Here is a 16,861-nt window from a genome sequence, read left to right on the forward strand (position 1 = left end):
ACCGAGTCCACCTCCTGCATCGACCACCTCCTCACGCAGGGAGCCCTGATTTTCAACTGCTGCCACCCTGTTGACCTGTCCCGTTTCCCTCCTCAGTATTACCGCTGCCAGTGCTGTCTCCTGTACAACGACCACCTCACCCAAAACTGCAAGAACCCACCAACCTGCCCCCATTGTGAAGCCTCCCACTTCCTTAAACAGTGTCCCAACCTCGCCTCCCCCCTTCCTGCAACACCTGCAATGAACCTCACCCCACCTACTCCTCCAAATGCAAAGCCAAACCCCCTCCCACCAACCCTGAACTCACTGTCCCAGTTCGCCCCGTCTACTCAACCATCCACCCTCACAGTTCCCTCCATCCTCCCCCTACAGCAGAAGACGTCATCCAGCTCCTCACCATTGTCCTGCAGAACATCCACCGCTCCCAGCGCCCCCACAAACTCCAGCAGATTTCCCTTGCTGCCCGCTTTGTTTTCCACTTAAACACCTATGCCACCTACTCCCACAACCAGGCCCACTTTACCTTAACCTGCCTTGACACCCTCGTTTAGGCCCCTGTCTCCCCTTCTCGCATCCTTCCCACCTCCAACCTCCTGGCACATCAGCAGTATCGTCTCAACATTTGCTCCCTCCCTGCAAACAAATACCTCTTCATACATACACTCTCCCAGCACCATGTTGACTCCTTCATCCTTAATGAAACCTTCCTCCAACCCCACCCTGTTGTCCGCACCTCCCCCTATTTCCTTCACTGCACTGCCAATCCCCTACCCCTAGCCCAAGGTGGGGTCGCTATAGCCCACCTCAAGCATCTCCCTGTCCAGCCACAACCTGTCCTCAATGACCCGTCCGAACTCATCAGCCTATTTTTTCCCTTCCTCACCATCACGTGGGCCACCGTCTATATCTACCATGCAGCTCTCCCCTTTGACTTCATTTCCCATGTTGACCATACCTTCTCCACCTATGTCATCGCTGCTGACCTCAACATCCACAGCTGTGACCCTGCCACGTTTCGGCAGTGGCATCAGTTCCTTGCCACCCTCCATGGTGACCTTGTTCCTCTCCCACAGCATACCCATCCTGAAAGTAACTCCACCCTCGACGTTATCCTCGCTTCCCCCAACCTCCTTGGTCGCATTGCTGTTTATGTCCTCGATCCCATCGGTAGTGACCATCTCCCTGTCCTTCTCACCATCCCCTCTACCCATCCCGCCCCTGCAGCCACCCACACAGCTGCCCCTCCAAAGCCTGTCCATGACTACCACTGAGCCAATTGGGATGCCTAACAGGAATCCATTGCCTTACAGGTCGAAAGCCACCACTCTGCTGACATCACCCATGCCTCTTCCTTCCTCCAGAAGACCATAACTGACGCTGTGGAAGCTCATGTCCCTTCCACTCGTCCACTCTCACCCCCCAATGGTTCCTCCACAGGCACTCCTTCTTCTGCGTGAATCCTGCAGGCTCTACCACTCCTTCCTCCACACCTATGACTGGGATACTCTCACCCGCCACTGGCAATTACAGCGACACATCTGGAAACTCCTTACAACAAAAAAATGCCGGGACTGGCGCCAGACATGCACACGCCTCAACTCCATCCTCCCTGTCAACTCCTCCAAGTACTGGTCAGCCTTCCACTGCCTTACTGGTAGCCATCCCACCCTGCACTACCCCATACTCCATGACGATCGACCCTTTCCTTACAACCTCAGTAAGGCTAACCATTTTGCTTCCCACCTATCCGAGGTCATTCCTGACGATCCTCATTTTGATTACTCCCTCTTCCCCACCGTCCTTGACCACACGGACTCCTCTGTCCCCCTGCTCGCCCCTATCTTCCAGTACTTGGATCGGTTACGCCCCTCAGACATCAACACTCCCATCACTGCACCATCACCACAATCGTCCTCCGCTCCAACGCAACACCGCCGTTGGTCATGATGGCGTCATCTACTGCCACCTCAAGGAATCCCACACATCCTTCCTGTCTGTCCTTGCAGCCTTCGACAATGTCCTCCTCTCCACTGGATTTTACCCCGACCTGTGGAAGACTTCCCATTTCCTGCTGTTCCCTAAACCTAACAAACCCCCCTCTGATACCTCTTCCTATCGTCCCATCTGCCTCACCTTCATGTTCAGTAAGGTCTTCGAGGGCATCCTCTCTCACCGCATTCACCGCCACCTTAACCAACACCACCTCCTTCCCCTTACCCAATGTGGCTTCCGGCCTTCCTTCTCCGCCGACGACCAGGTCCTTAACCTTACCAATCTTCTTTCCCTCCAAATTAACTCCCATTGCTCTATTATCTTAGTTTCCCTTGCTCTCCAGAACGCCTATGACCGTGTCTGGCATCCTGGACTCCTCTTCAAACTCCAGACGTATGCTCTCCCCATCAACTTCATCCATCTCGGTCCTTCCTTCCTCTCCTGTCGTCCCTCCTATGTGACTATTCACACTTCCTACTCCAGTACTTTCTATCCCTCTGACGGTGTGCCCCAAGGTTCTGTCCATTCCCCTCTCTATCTCCTGTACACTGCTAATATGCTCAAACCTTCCCCACCTGTTCATCTTCTCCAGTTTGCTGATGACACCGCCTTCCTAGCCCTTTATCCTACCCTTCAATAGTTCCAACATACCCTCCAAACCCACTTTGACCAATTCACCACTTGGTGCAACCAGTGGTTCCTCCGTATCAATCCCTCCATGACCCAGGCAATGATCATAGGCCGCACCACCTGGTCCGTCCGCCTCCATGATTTCTACCTCACCATTTATGGCCGTCCTATCCACCTACCCTCAAATACCTTGGCCTCACAATCGACCGCCACCTCACCTGGACTGCCCATCTCCTTACCATCAAAAACAAACCTCACAAGCGCCTCCACCTCCTGAAACTCCTGTCCGGCCGGACGTGGGTTCTGCATCCTTCCACCATCCTTGACACCTACAAATCCTTGATCCGCCCCATCCTCTGTTATGCCAGTGTAGCTTGGATTTCCACCCCTCCACATTTCTATAAAGCCCTCCAAATCCTCGAACGCCTTGCACTCCACCTCGCCTTCCACATCCGCCTTCCATCCCCCATGAGCATCCTCTACGACCTCATCCCCCTCCTCCACCTTCTCTTTTTCCTTGAACACATACGCACACTATGTATTGTCCGCCACCTTGATCCCCCTCACCCCCAGGTGTCTCCCTTCCTCTCCACCCCCAACCAGTTGCCGCGCCTTTACCATAGTGTCCCACCCTCTTTCCATCTCCACACCCTCCATCTCAACTTCCACCGTCTACCCCTCCCAGATGATGAGCTTTGCCCTGACATCTACCCTTCCTACCAAATCTAACCCCATCTTCCTGCCTCCTCCTCAGGGCTCCCTCTCCTCCCCCTTCCTCCTCCTGAGCGGCTTCCCCCTCCTACTTCCCTCCCTCTATTGTGCCCTCTTTCAGTGTCTCTGCACTCCCTCCTGCCCTGTCTTCCCTCTTCATCTCCTGCCACACGTATCTCCTGGCCTCTTCATGTACCCGCTGACACCCCTATTCTCTTCATCCCGCCGCTTCCCCTGCTGCCCCTTGCTCTCCCTCCTTTTCCATCCGCTCTGTCCTTTCCCTTAGCAGGTCCCACCTCGCAGTTTTATTCTTCGTCGTGTGTGCTACAAGTGGGTTTTAAGTGTGTTGTTCTGGAGTTTTTTTAATACTGTGGCCGACTTTTAACCTGTGCATGTCCATTCAGTGTCTTCTATGTGTTTTAAGCATCGCCAACTGTGTTTCTTAACTTCCTGGTGACTTTTTTTAACTGTCCCCTGTGAATGATTCCACGTCAGTCTAATTTTACCTCCATTTTCTCCCTTTACTCTGTTTTATGGTCTCCTTTTTTATCGTCTTATGTATGTAAAATTTTCTTCTTATTTTAGTTGTCATGTCGCTTGGCTGAAGAACGCCGGATTGTGCCGCTGACAGCCCTCCCCTGCCCATATGGGGCAGGGGAATAAATCACAATAAAGCAAAAAAAAAAAAAAAAAGGTGCCCAAACCTCACCCGAGTGCACAGTACGTAGGAGAGTGGACCAAAGTGCGCGAGAGGCTGGTGTAGCCGACTCGGACATGTCTGTTACAGTAAACAAATACACTGGTGACTAAGGAAAACTCACTGTACGTCAACGCTTTCAGGTCCGGTAAGCATAAACTATCAAACCGATTACGTGACTACTTATAACAGGTCGACCAAACTGCCCTCACACCGAGGTGAAATAATGTTTAGGTGGACTGATACAAGAAGGTGAAAATGAGCGCTTATTTTTGTTTTGAAAATGTTGGTTTTAGTCTATACCCACAGTTTGTTTATTTTGCCTCCCAGCCACCAGTTGCGGTCCACACTACCATCCTCAGGCCATCCTCCGGCACGCATTCGTGACCCTCCCTTCCGAAGTAACTGTGTCAGATTTGACACGTTACATCTACTTGGGAAGTAAACGTAACCAGTAGCAAAATAAATAAACTGCTACTGAAGACTAAAACAATAAAATTTCAGTATTGTATTCGTCGTTGTTCGACTGAGAGTGTGTGAGGAATATGTATTTTTATATGTAAGTTGAGGTGGAGGGGAAAGAGAGGAAGCGGGTGGGAATGGGGTACTGATGTCAGCTGCAACGAGGCTTTATGCAGAATCAGCGGCGACGAGTGGAAAGTGTGTGCCCAGCCGTAGGCCGCCTCAACGCCACTCTGCGACTGCACTGCTTCTACAGAGAAGACCGACAAATACGAGAACCACGCAAAACAATACCGCTGAGGAGGCAAGAAACAAATGTAGAATTTGCCCTTCATAATTCTGAACACTTACAAAGCATTAATGTAGTGAAAGGAATGTATGGTCGACCTCTCCAGACAGGATGTGCTGGGTCAGACTAACTCCCAATAAGCGTTTCACAAGTGCTGATGTCGTGACGTCACAGACGTGTATAACCGTGTGAGGCGTGCAGCGACACGGCAGTTTTCTACGGCAGGTGCTTTTTACGTCTGCGTATGCCTGTCAGACGCTGGTTACGCCGTGACGAGTTTTCTGCACTGTGTATGATGGAACTGTTTACCAAACCACGGAAAAACACTCGAAAAAAGTACAGAATGTTATAAAACTAAAATATATTTAATTCAAATGAAGAGAAAGGAGCAGGTAAATCTCGGAAGACGGACATGGATGTTTTGTTCAACAAAAAATGCGACACGCCATTCATGTCTTACATTTTCTGCTGTGTAAGAGGCTGTAGACATCAGAATGTAGGGCATTGGCTTTCACCTGAATGACGGTCATTATCTTACTCCTAGGAGACTATAAAGTAATTCGCCAAATTATTTACATCAAAACTCGAGAAAACAGCGTTCGGAAATGTATACGGTTGGGCCCCACCGACCCCTTGTCTGGTAGCCCAGTGGTAATCTGTTGTTTTTGATAACGACGATGGAGATATTTCTTGTGAACTTGAACTTTTTGTTCATATTTAACACGGAAGGAATTTCGAGAACATACAACATAAGAAAGTCATCATCAGAAACTTAGTTCCATGCTGTAACGGAGTTTGTGGCCCAGAGCAATTTCCGTGGCACATTATCAATGTTGCATCTCCTTAATTGCTAGCTATGTCAAGCTGTCGAGTTACAAACTAATGATCTGAGGATAAATGTGGTTGTGATGAGACTTGATGATGAATTTAGCCTTCAATATAACTCGCCAGTTTATATGGTGGGGCAAATAAAAGTGGCCCAGAGGACAGAGTTCCAGGTTACGAAGGAACACAGCAGGGTGAAGGAAATACAGTACTGACCTGTCTGTAGCAGATGCCGTGAGTGACCACCGTCCACCTCTTGGCACTTGTGGGTCCTGGTCAGCCAGCTGCTGAACGTGGATCGAAGCTGGACCGCTGTGATTGTTGCAGTATCATCCCAAATGCTCTGCTGCAGTCCTTGAAGGCTATGAGGGTTGTTGCGACACACGCTAGACTTGAGAGCTCCCCACACAAAATGATTGCACAGTGACAGATCATGTGAAATGGCTGGCCAGCTACGGTCATGACCAGACTGACATCCGCTAAAAACTCTGTCACACGTGACTCCTAGATTTGGCTGGCTGTATGGGCAGCTGCTTCATCCTGTTGAAACTAACTGTAGGTGTTTACCTCCTCCGTTAGTGCTGCCAGAAATGATTTCAAAATGTTGGCAATGTATCGCCCCGAAGTCAGACTCTGATGAAAGCAGATGGGGAAAATAACGTGGCGTGCAGACATTGCACACCTAACCCCATCGTTGCGATAATGCAGCTGCGTTTTATGGAAATTATATGGATTCTCCGCTGCACAGAACTAGTGATTCTGTGAGTTGACGTAACCTCTCAGGTGAAACCAGACTTCGTCACACATAAAGAAGCCAATCACAAAACTAGAGGCACTAAGGGGAGTCTGCTGGTTTTCATGCGCGAACAACAGACACTCAGTAGGGATGCATGTGCAGGCCCAGCTATATTCGTCAGCATGATCGACGTGTCATTCCAGTTTTTTGCAACAGGCGTCGGATTGATTTGATAGGTGTAAGGGGTCCGCAGGCCCTTACTACTAGGTTTGCACTCACACAGGTCGACAAGGCAACTATCGATTAGTGTGTTGGGTCGCGAGAGCGAGAGTTGAGTCAAGTCAGTGCGTGTTGTAGGTTCCCGCGAGGCGGGCAGAGCTGAGCAGAAGCCAGCAATTGATAGAAATTACCGACAAAGGGAGTGGCCATTGCCACGGTTCAACCCCTTTGTGTTAGTATTATACGGGAAAGTGAGAAAGTATAATTAACAGAGTGATTCAGTGATATTTATGTGCCATTATTGAGATTCCGCGTCTACCGCGCCGGCATTATTTGGATTACAGTGTTGGATTACAGTGATTGTATGTTGCGTGTGACGATTATGAATAGCGAGGAAGCCTGTGCTGAGATTAGCTGTTATTAACAGTGTATTGACGAAGGCAGTGGCTGTCTCCTTATCTTTGTGGTTTTTGATAAGAATATAGGTTTTGTTTAGTGAAGCTGTGTTTGTTGTTCTTCTTGCCACCAAACAGTACATTATTACAGTATTTGCGAAGGACAAAATGGAATGTAACAACTCCGTAGCAGTCCAATCCGATTGCCAGCCCCATTAGGCACACGGTCACATTAATTAATATCTATTTGGGCTGCTATTCAGGTCCCGAACGAATGGGCTATAACAAAATATAAGGCAGTGTTACACCCTTGGCTTACCGTGAAAGGACTAGTGCAATTTTCGGACGAGTAGTAAAGAACAATAGATAATTTTACCTTGCTTAACGCAAGAAAGTGTTTTTTCAATTTGGATCGAGACAGAGTAGGAACTGTAAAATCGCGACAAGGAACAGTGCATTTTTGAACAATATGAAGTAATAATATCTTACGATTGTGACTAAACTGTTTTTTCTTGCCATATTAAATAGAACTACAGTGTCAATAAACTGTGTTATAATGTGCAAATGCATAAATAAGCGCGAAAAACTGTGAAAAGTGAACGCCAAAGAAAGACATGTGTGAACAGTAAAATAGCAAAACGAGCCAAGAATTCATCACGAAAGATTTTAAAGAAGTGTTTAGCGGTAGTATTTTGACTGAAATTGCTTTTCGAATAGTGAAAATCGGACAGCTTCGTGTGGACCCATAAACTGCTATGCGGACGACAATGTATTGTGGCGACGCAATTATTGAGTGACGTCACGCAGACCCGTGTAGCAGTTGCACCAAAGAGCTTTGATCCGCGAGGTGATTTCACACGACATCCCACCACGGAGCGGCTGGCTGAGCGACGCGATTTCGAGACACCGAGCGCAGTCCCGGCACCTAGCGGCCAAACTACAAACTACCCCCGCCTGCAGCGCCACAGAGCAGCCGACGGAGAACTACGATGACTTGCAACAGCAGCGCAACCTCACGCAGCTCCAGCGGCAGTACAGCGCCACGTCCACCTCAAACGTCAAAACATTGCGACTCGCGGTAACGTCAGTTGGTGAGTGAAGACGACTGGTTGACATAACATTAAATTGCGGTGTGCAGTCTTCGCGATAAATAAACAATTTTTAACTGATATTTACATTAGGACAAGTGCCCAATTGTAGTAATTTCCGAAAAATTTGCGAAGTATACTCTGAAATATAGCATACTTATTTATGCACACTGCACTGTCTAAATGGTAATTATACAGATATGCTCATTGTTTTTGGGGATTTTACATTTATAGATTTTATGAGTGTTGTGATTATCTTGTTTAAAACATTTTTACATAAACTGTGTATGTGGAAGTTGTTATTGGAAATAGGTTTTTGAGAGTGGTAATGTTCAGTACTCATGAATGTTGTGTCATTTTGGGGATTAACTGAAAAGACTGCAGGTACTGTTTGATTAGTTTCATGGTAATTGGGAGTGTTTTGGGTTACTAGAGGTTATTTTGTATTACTTGCCTGTGCATTAAAAATAAATCAAACATGTCTACTGAAGATAAGCAGGTTTGTGAGGCAGTAGTTGAAAGGAAAGGGATAGGACAGGAGGACAGAGATGATTCAGGAATCAGTGATTGTGGATTGTCATTAGATAGCCCATTAGCACATTCAACTAGTTATCCCGAGACACCGGGACAAACGACGAGAAATAAGCCAGTTTCAGAGGATGCCGATAGATGGTCGATGTTCGTAGACTTCATAAACAAGACTAACGAATCACTAAAGGGTTTACAAGAAACTAGCGCATCGTTAAAGGAAGATTTACAAAAAACTAGAGAAGAGGGAAGAATATCCCGAGAAGCGTTAGAGAAGAATTCACAAGAAACAAGAGAATCGTTAGAGAAGCGTTTACAAGAAACTAACGCATCATTAGAGAAGAATTCACAAGAAACAAGAGAATCGTTAGAGAAGCGTTTACAAGAAACTAACGCATCGTTAGAGAAGAGTGCACAAGAAGCTAGAGAAAGGGAAGAAATATTTCGCAAATCATTAAAGGAAGATTTGCAAGAAACTATAGCACAAGAGATCAAAACATCGCAGATGAAGATGGAATGTAATCTGAAGAAGGAAATACAGGAGCTACAAGAACAGTTGAAAATGGATATCAACGAGAGAGAGAATAAGCTGCAGAAGAGTATAGACCAAGTCCAGGGAGACGTGGAGAAGGTGGAAGGAAAGTTAACAAAAAAGATAGAAGACGATATTGAAGAAACGAAAGCCGAATTGGGAGAAAGAATCAACGAAGTGGAAACAAATTGCAATCATCGAATCGCCGAGGTGGCGCAGATGCAGAAACAATGCAATGATGCGGTTAAGGGGATAGGAGATAGGCAAAACCAACTAGCTGTCAATCTGAGAAATGCCATAGCTGTGCAACGAGAAGAGGATAACAAGAGGGTTGAAATGGAGGTCAGGCAGTTACAACAGGGAGTGCAGCAATTGGAGAGCAAGACAGAAGAAATTGATAAACGAATTAGCAACGCCACCTTAGCCATTGGGGGAGGTAAGGTCGTTACATTGATGAGCAGTGATAATCAGTGTGTCCAAAATAATACAGGGCAGAAATTTAGACCGAAAGGAGGGTTGCACCCAATGATATTTATGATATGGCTAAAAGGAGTTTTCCCAGCACATCTTAAGGACTCAGACAAGATTCAATTTGCAATAGATAGAATGGAAGGTGAGGCCTTCACTTGGGGGGTCAGGAAGAAGGAAGGGACTACTAGTTATGATCAGTTTGAAGAGGAATTCTTGAAGAAATACTGGTCCAAAAGCCATCAATGTGCAGCAATTGAGGACCTACTCCATCGCAAGTCACTTAGTACATGGAGAGGAACGTTGAGAGAGTTTGCCGAACATTTGTGGGAATTGAACGAGACCATGGAACAACCCCTGAGTGATGACGTAATGATATCTGCGATAAAAAGAAGACTGAATCAGAAGATGCAAGAAACTGTATCTGGGAGCCTAATTAAAAATAGGGAGGCCTTGATGGAGATACTGGAACAGTTGGAATCTGTTCGATCACAGGGACACAGTCAAGCTAATGATCGAAACCGAGAGGGAAGTAATGACCCAAGGATTCATTTTAATCATTCGTCTGATTACAGAGGAAGAGGCCGAGGAACCGAAAAACTGAATGACACTCCAGGTGAGGTCCGGTCAAGAGTGAGGGCTACCAGGACCCGAATAAACCTGCTAAGATATATTTAGGACATTAGCTGTAAAATGGACATTTGAAAAAGGGAAAGGTTTATTTACATTGTGTTTTGTGATGTATTACAATTAGAATTGCATATTTCATGTCGAAGATTATCTAAGAATGAGTATAAACCCTGTAATAACTAATTTGTAGTATAGTAATTCATAGGTCCTGTGTTTAAATAATAATTTTTGAGTGTATATGTTGTGTGTTTCATTCAATATTGGACTAGAGAGGACTATTGCTGGTTGATATAAAAATTTTAATTTGGACAATGCCATGTTTATGAGATGTATAACCTCTTGTAAAAATTATTGTGGAGGCAGCCCACTACCGGAGTCGAGGGATTATTTGATGAATTGTAATTTCACTAATTATTTACACTGTGTGTTCGTTCAAATGTAGCAATGTTTCATTCCCTTGCCGATTCTTTTTCGCCTGCGGCTCTAAAGAAGTTTTCGAGGGTGGGGATGTAAGGGGTCCGCAGGCCCTTACTACTAGGTTTGCACTCACACAGGTCGACAGGGCAACTATCGATTAGTGTGTCGGGTCGCGAGAGCGAGAGTTGAGTCAAGTCAGTGCGTGTTGTAGGTTCCCGCGAGGCGGGCAGAGCTGAGCAGAAGCCAGCAATTGATAGAAATTACCGACAAAGGGAGTGGCCATCGCCGCGGTTCAACCCCTTTGTGTTAGTATTATACAGGTAAGTGAGAAAGTATAATTAACAGAGTGATTCAGTGATATTTATGTGCCGTTATTGAGATTCCGCGTCTACCGCGCCGGCATTATTTGGATTACAGTGTTGGATTACAGTGATTGTATGTTGCGTGTGACGATTATGAATAGCGAGGAAGCCTGTGCTGAGATTAGCTGTTATTAACAGTGTATTGAAGAAGGCAGTGGCTGTCTCCTTATCTTTGTGGTTTTTGATAAGAATATAGGTTTTGTTTAGTGAAGCTGTGTTTGTTGTTCTTCTTGCCACCAAACAGTACATTATTACAGTATTTGCGAAGGACAAAATGGAATGTAACAACTCTGTAGCAGTCCAATCCGATTGCCAGCCCCATTAGGCACACGGTCACATTAATTAATATCTATTTGGGCTGCTATTCAGGTCCCGAACGAACGGGCTATAACAAAATATAAGGGAGTGTTACATAGGACATTAAAGCATTTTCTGGGGAGCTCCATTCACATTTTCTGGTGTCCAGGCATGTTTAGGAATGTTTTGTGACTTGTTCAAAACAGATACTGTCTGAGGCCATTTTTGGACAACGTGGCGTGGCGTTTCTAGCTGGCACTTTGACACCATTAAACTTCTCGACAAACAACTAACCACACCATTCCAATGCCTTTTTGTGACGTTACTTTCCACAACGGACACCCGCTGCTCTTCTGTGAGCGCCGTCGCCTCCTTTGCGCTGCTCCACTCGCACTGACACAGCTCGCACTGCGCTCTGCACTGGTCTGCATCGCGTGGCCGGCACATACGTGGTGTCTGCGTCACATTCACGCCCAATGGTATCCATTCGTCCGCGCCATTTTTATTTACCCCTGCCTGCATACTTACAGGGTTTGTTTGCATTTCACGTATTTTGCCCAGACTGGAATGGAATGACGTTAACTCGCGGCTTGAGGATGAAGTGAGATGGAACAGCTGGAAGTGACTGAGAGATGGACATACGGAGACTGCAGTTTTATGTCGATTTCCTCCCGCAGGTTCCAGTTCTGGAGGTCACACCGTATTACTGTGTCTCCCCCTACCCCAGGCCCAGATTTGTTAGTTGCTGTACTTTTGTTAGTATGTGGGACATTATTGCCAAAATTCATTGCATGAGTTTTCGCGCTCCAATTATTTTTTCTGTACACTGGTTTAGTTTGGTTAATTGTATGTTGCGAACAAATGAGATTAATTATTATTATACTGGAACTGGCTTCTTATTAAATGAATAGTTTTGTTACTGTAACTCAGTAGGATGCACAACGTATCCACCTCTGCTACAATTATCGTAAAAATGTTCTGAAGTTATTTCTGTTATCAAAAATAATGAAGCTACCGTACGCAATGCTTAATGAACCTCAAACCTTGCAGTGGATTTTTCGTCAACATTAATTATTAATCAGTGCCATGGCTAACACTAGAGCATAAGACTATCACTATTAACCAGAAAATGATTTCTCTATAACTTTTACTGGCGCATAATTTTTGCTTAGCAAGGTTTCCTTTTGAAACATGAAAGTATTTTAACTTTGACACTGTTAAGGTTTACAGTAATAGCAGCCCGCGTGCGCCTGTGAAACAGAACGTAAAATCTGCTGCTTTGTACCCCGATCTCAAACTGCTGTGAGAAACAATTTTAAATGCACTTTTCGCCTGACCGCTTATTGCCGTATGATTGCCCTTATTATCAGATTTGAATCTGCCGCGGCGGCGGCTCGCTCCGCCGTGTCTCAGCTCTGCACCGCGGACACGACTTAAAAAGCTGAAAGTGTCGCAAATAGATGTGTAAAACACCAGGCAAGCTTTCTAATAGTACCATACGAATTCTCATTACACAACTACATTTGAAACTCGAATAACAAGTTCACGCACCATTCTTTATACTCAGCGCCTAATAGCGACCTGCTTACAATCTCGACAAATGAAAGCTACCTACGTGTTAAACATAGCGTCACAGGTTCCTCCTCTCTATGTGACTCCAAGAAGACGACAACGACAATATTATTCTTACACCACTATTTATAAAGTGACTGATTGTCATGAAATCTTTGAGTTTTTCTTCATTAATTCTTTTCTGTGGCGGTTTCAGAACTCGCTGACACAGATATTATTTCAAAAATCCACTACTTAATCCTTTACAAATACTAAATATACCATAATTGGCTCTATTCTATTATTATTCAGAGCTCACAGACGTAATCAGTGCCTGTATATACATAAATAAAATTGTAATTGCATAGTTATAAAGCATGTTTTACGTGGAAACGTTATAGTGTCTGATGTGAAAGATAACTTTAAAGGTGAGAGTGAATATTATAGGTTTACAGCAGATCACATGTGGTGGTTGTGGAGGTAAAACGGAAGTTGGCAGGAGCATCCAGCCTGCTCAGCTGCCGTTCGTACATTATCAGCATTACCTCACCTTCCATGCTGTGTTGCAGTGATACAGTTGATGTGATACTCATTGTGTCCCACCATGAAGACATGCAAGACCACTTTAATATATCATGCTGTGCGGAAACGTAGGGTGAAACGAAGCCTGGTGTTTGTTAAGGAGACGCTGAACTGTGGAGAACATAAGTGGCGTTAGCCTGCACGGACCCTGCAACACTGGTATCTACCAGCACGACAATGCGCCTCACTCATATCTCCAGTCCTGCCGAAGTAGCTCAACCAACCTGGTTGTGACATCTAAGAGCTAATCCAGGTTGTTTATCGTGTTGTGTTGTGGCCAAAAGTAGCCCCTGAGGCCTGTTCACGGCACCCTGATGAGAGCAGTATACACCAGACCTGTTCCTACAAAACCAGCTGATTTAACCTTTGCTCAGAACGACACCCATCTACTCAGTTATTGTGTTATCGGGATCACCACTGCAGGGTGTTCCTCAGTTCACCTGGCGCAGACATGCTGATTTATTGGCGTTTCATGCTGGACAGAATCATAAGCCAAAATAACCAGTGGTGTTTGGTCGGAAAACACAGAATTTGCTAGATACAACAAGCCTGGTCTGCTGCCTTTTGGACAACTTTACTGGGATGTGTTGTTTCAGCAGGACAGCTCTTATTGACTAACTTTCTGAATCACACAGCTGCTCTAGCGCAGATGTTCCTTATATCCTGTATTACGGTTAAAGGATCAGTTTTTAAATATCCTTTGTGGCGAACTGTAACTTAAAGTAATCCATGTTGTTCTGTGAGGGAACACTAAACTGTGCTGGATTCTCCAAGCTGTATTACTGTGCTACTTTTGGGAGTGATCCTTCAACAGGACAAGACATTCATACACTTTCACTACTCTCCAATACGTACCACAGTTCCCTCGGAAGTAACAAATCAGATACACTGTCAGTCTCGTGGCTTGGGGAACTTAAACATGACACGATCCTCCTGTGTCTGAGGAATTACTGAACTCTGCAGGTTTCCAGAGTGTTGTCCTGCCTCTGCTGGGTGAGTAGGAGACGATGTTCCACGAGAACACCGCCCTTTCTGTCGCTATCTGCGATAAGTGGCACAAGTTGTTCTGATGTCCATCAGCTCCCCTGGCAGTGACATGCTACCTCACTTTTGAGTATCATGTTTTAGAGGAAACACTAAGCAAGCAATCACTGATGATTGATCAATGAATAATACAGCATGGTCAATGGTACTTGGTAACAACCTTAACGAATTGTCTACTTTGTCTTTGCCATATTTAGAGAGTGTGTGTGACTGTATAGATACCATTGTACGTACATTAATTTCTCTTACTTCGTTCTCGAGGTTCCTACTTGAGACGAGAAATAGCTTCAACGTAAATGTAGCACATTTTTCCTCGAATTCCTTTTCTGTCAATTTACCTAATAGAATTTCGCGCCAGCCGCTGTGGCCGAGCTGTTCTAGCCGCTTCAGCCCGGAACCGCGGTGCTGCTACGGTCGCTGGTTCGAATCCTGTCTCGGGGGAATGGATGTGTGTGATGTCCTTATGTTAATTAGGTTTAAATAGTTATCAGTCTAGGGGAATGATGACCTTAGATGTTGTCCCATAGTGCTGAGAGCCACTTGAACCATTTTTTTGAGAATTTCACGAAAACAACTTCGTCCTTCTTCCAAACACTGCGGTCTGAATTCCACAACCACCTCTGCTACTTCTGCGTATGCCCAGTCCTAGCACTCCTTCTGATTTTGCTCCATACCCGCTGTCATGGCGACTTGACAAGGTCTCCAGCAGAAGTCTACATCTACATCTACATGGATACTCTGAAAATCCCATTTAAGTGCCTGTCAGAGGGTTCATGGAACCACCTTCACAATTCTCTGTTATTTCAATCAAGTACAGCGCGTGGAAAAAACAGCGCTTATGTATTTCCGTGCGACTTCTGATTTCCCTTATTTTATTATGGTGATCGTTTCTTCATATGTAGGTCGGAGTACACTCCTTGGACATGCCCATTCAGGATCAGGTTCTTCCTGTCGTTCAATATCAGCATAGCTATACATTGAAACGTTGTGTATTTCTGTATCATCCGTATTAAATATCTGAATTGTTACGTTATACACTGAAGAACCAAAGAAACTGGTACACAGGCCTAATATCGTGTAGTGTCTCCGTGAGCACGCAGAAGCGCTGCAAAACGACTAATGTCTGAAAGAGTTCTGGGGGAAATAACATAATGAATCGTCCAGTGCTGTCCATAAATCCGTAATAGTACGAGGGGCTGGCAATCTGTTCTGAACAACACATTGAAAGGCATACCAGATATGCTCAATAATGTTCATGTCTGGGAGTTTGGGGCGAGTGGAAGTGTTTAAACTCAGAAGAGTGTTCCTAGAGCCACTCTGTAGCAATTATAGACGTGTGGGGTGTCGCATTGTCCTGCTGGAATTTCCCAAGTTCGTCAGAATGCACAATGGACATGAGTGGATGCAGGTGACCAGGCAGGATGCTTACATACATGTCACCTCTCAGAGTCGTATCTCGACGTATCAGAGGTCCCATATCACTCCAACTGCACATGCCGCACACCATTACAGAGCATCCATCATCTTGAACAGTCCCCTGCTGATATGCAGAGTCCATGGATTCATGAGGTTGTGTCCGTCCATCCACTCGATACAACTCTTACTTTTCATTTTCTTTGGTTGATAATATTAAGTTTATGACACTAGATAAGTCATTAGGTGCGAGCACTGTTAAATCAACGTTGTCTCGAAATCACAGAAGTTTTTAGCAACATACTGGCTGAAAGAAAATATCTGTACAACGAAAAACCAGCCACTGTGGGATATTTCACTTTTTTATTCACTTGATAGCTAGTTTCGGACCAGGACCCATTTTCTTCCTTTTACAAGTTGCCACCTGCTCAAGGAAGATGCGTGACTTATAGCGATTACAAGGCAATTGAGCGACTGCTGTCAGGTACGTCGGTTGTTCTTGAACATTAGCCAGATTATCTGAAAAACAATTTGAACCAGAGGCTCTGTCTTGCAGTTCTGATCGGCACACACGAGAGGAGTCACGCATCACATCTGGATAAAGAGGGAAGAAATCCTGGCCACCAATCGGCTTAATGGGAGTAACGGGAGAAAGCCGGTAAGAGGTCGTAGGAAAGGGTGACTCTAACGGAACAGACAAATTTAGAGGCGTCTCAGTTTTTCTGTTGTTTAATCATTGCAACACCAGAAATCCCAATGACTTCCCAACACCTGTATGTTTATGGAAGATGCTAGGACACACACCAGCTATCTCAACTTCCTTTATCGCACCATCGATCCCACCAGTAGAGCAGGAGTCAGCACTACAGTATATAACAACCAACAGACTCTCTTCAGGGAGCGCTGTGTGAGGAGTAGATGTACCCAACTCCTCTCTGTTCTGTATACGACATCTCTTGTGTTGCACTGCGGACACAGCCAGTCTGCTAACAA

The sequence above is a fragment of the Schistocerca piceifrons genome, chromosome 11 (genome assembly GCF_021461385.2).
Source record: "Schistocerca piceifrons isolate TAMUIC-IGC-003096 chromosome 11, iqSchPice1.1, whole genome shotgun sequence".
NCBI lineage: Eukaryota > Metazoa > Arthropoda > Insecta > Orthoptera > Acrididae > Schistocerca > Schistocerca piceifrons.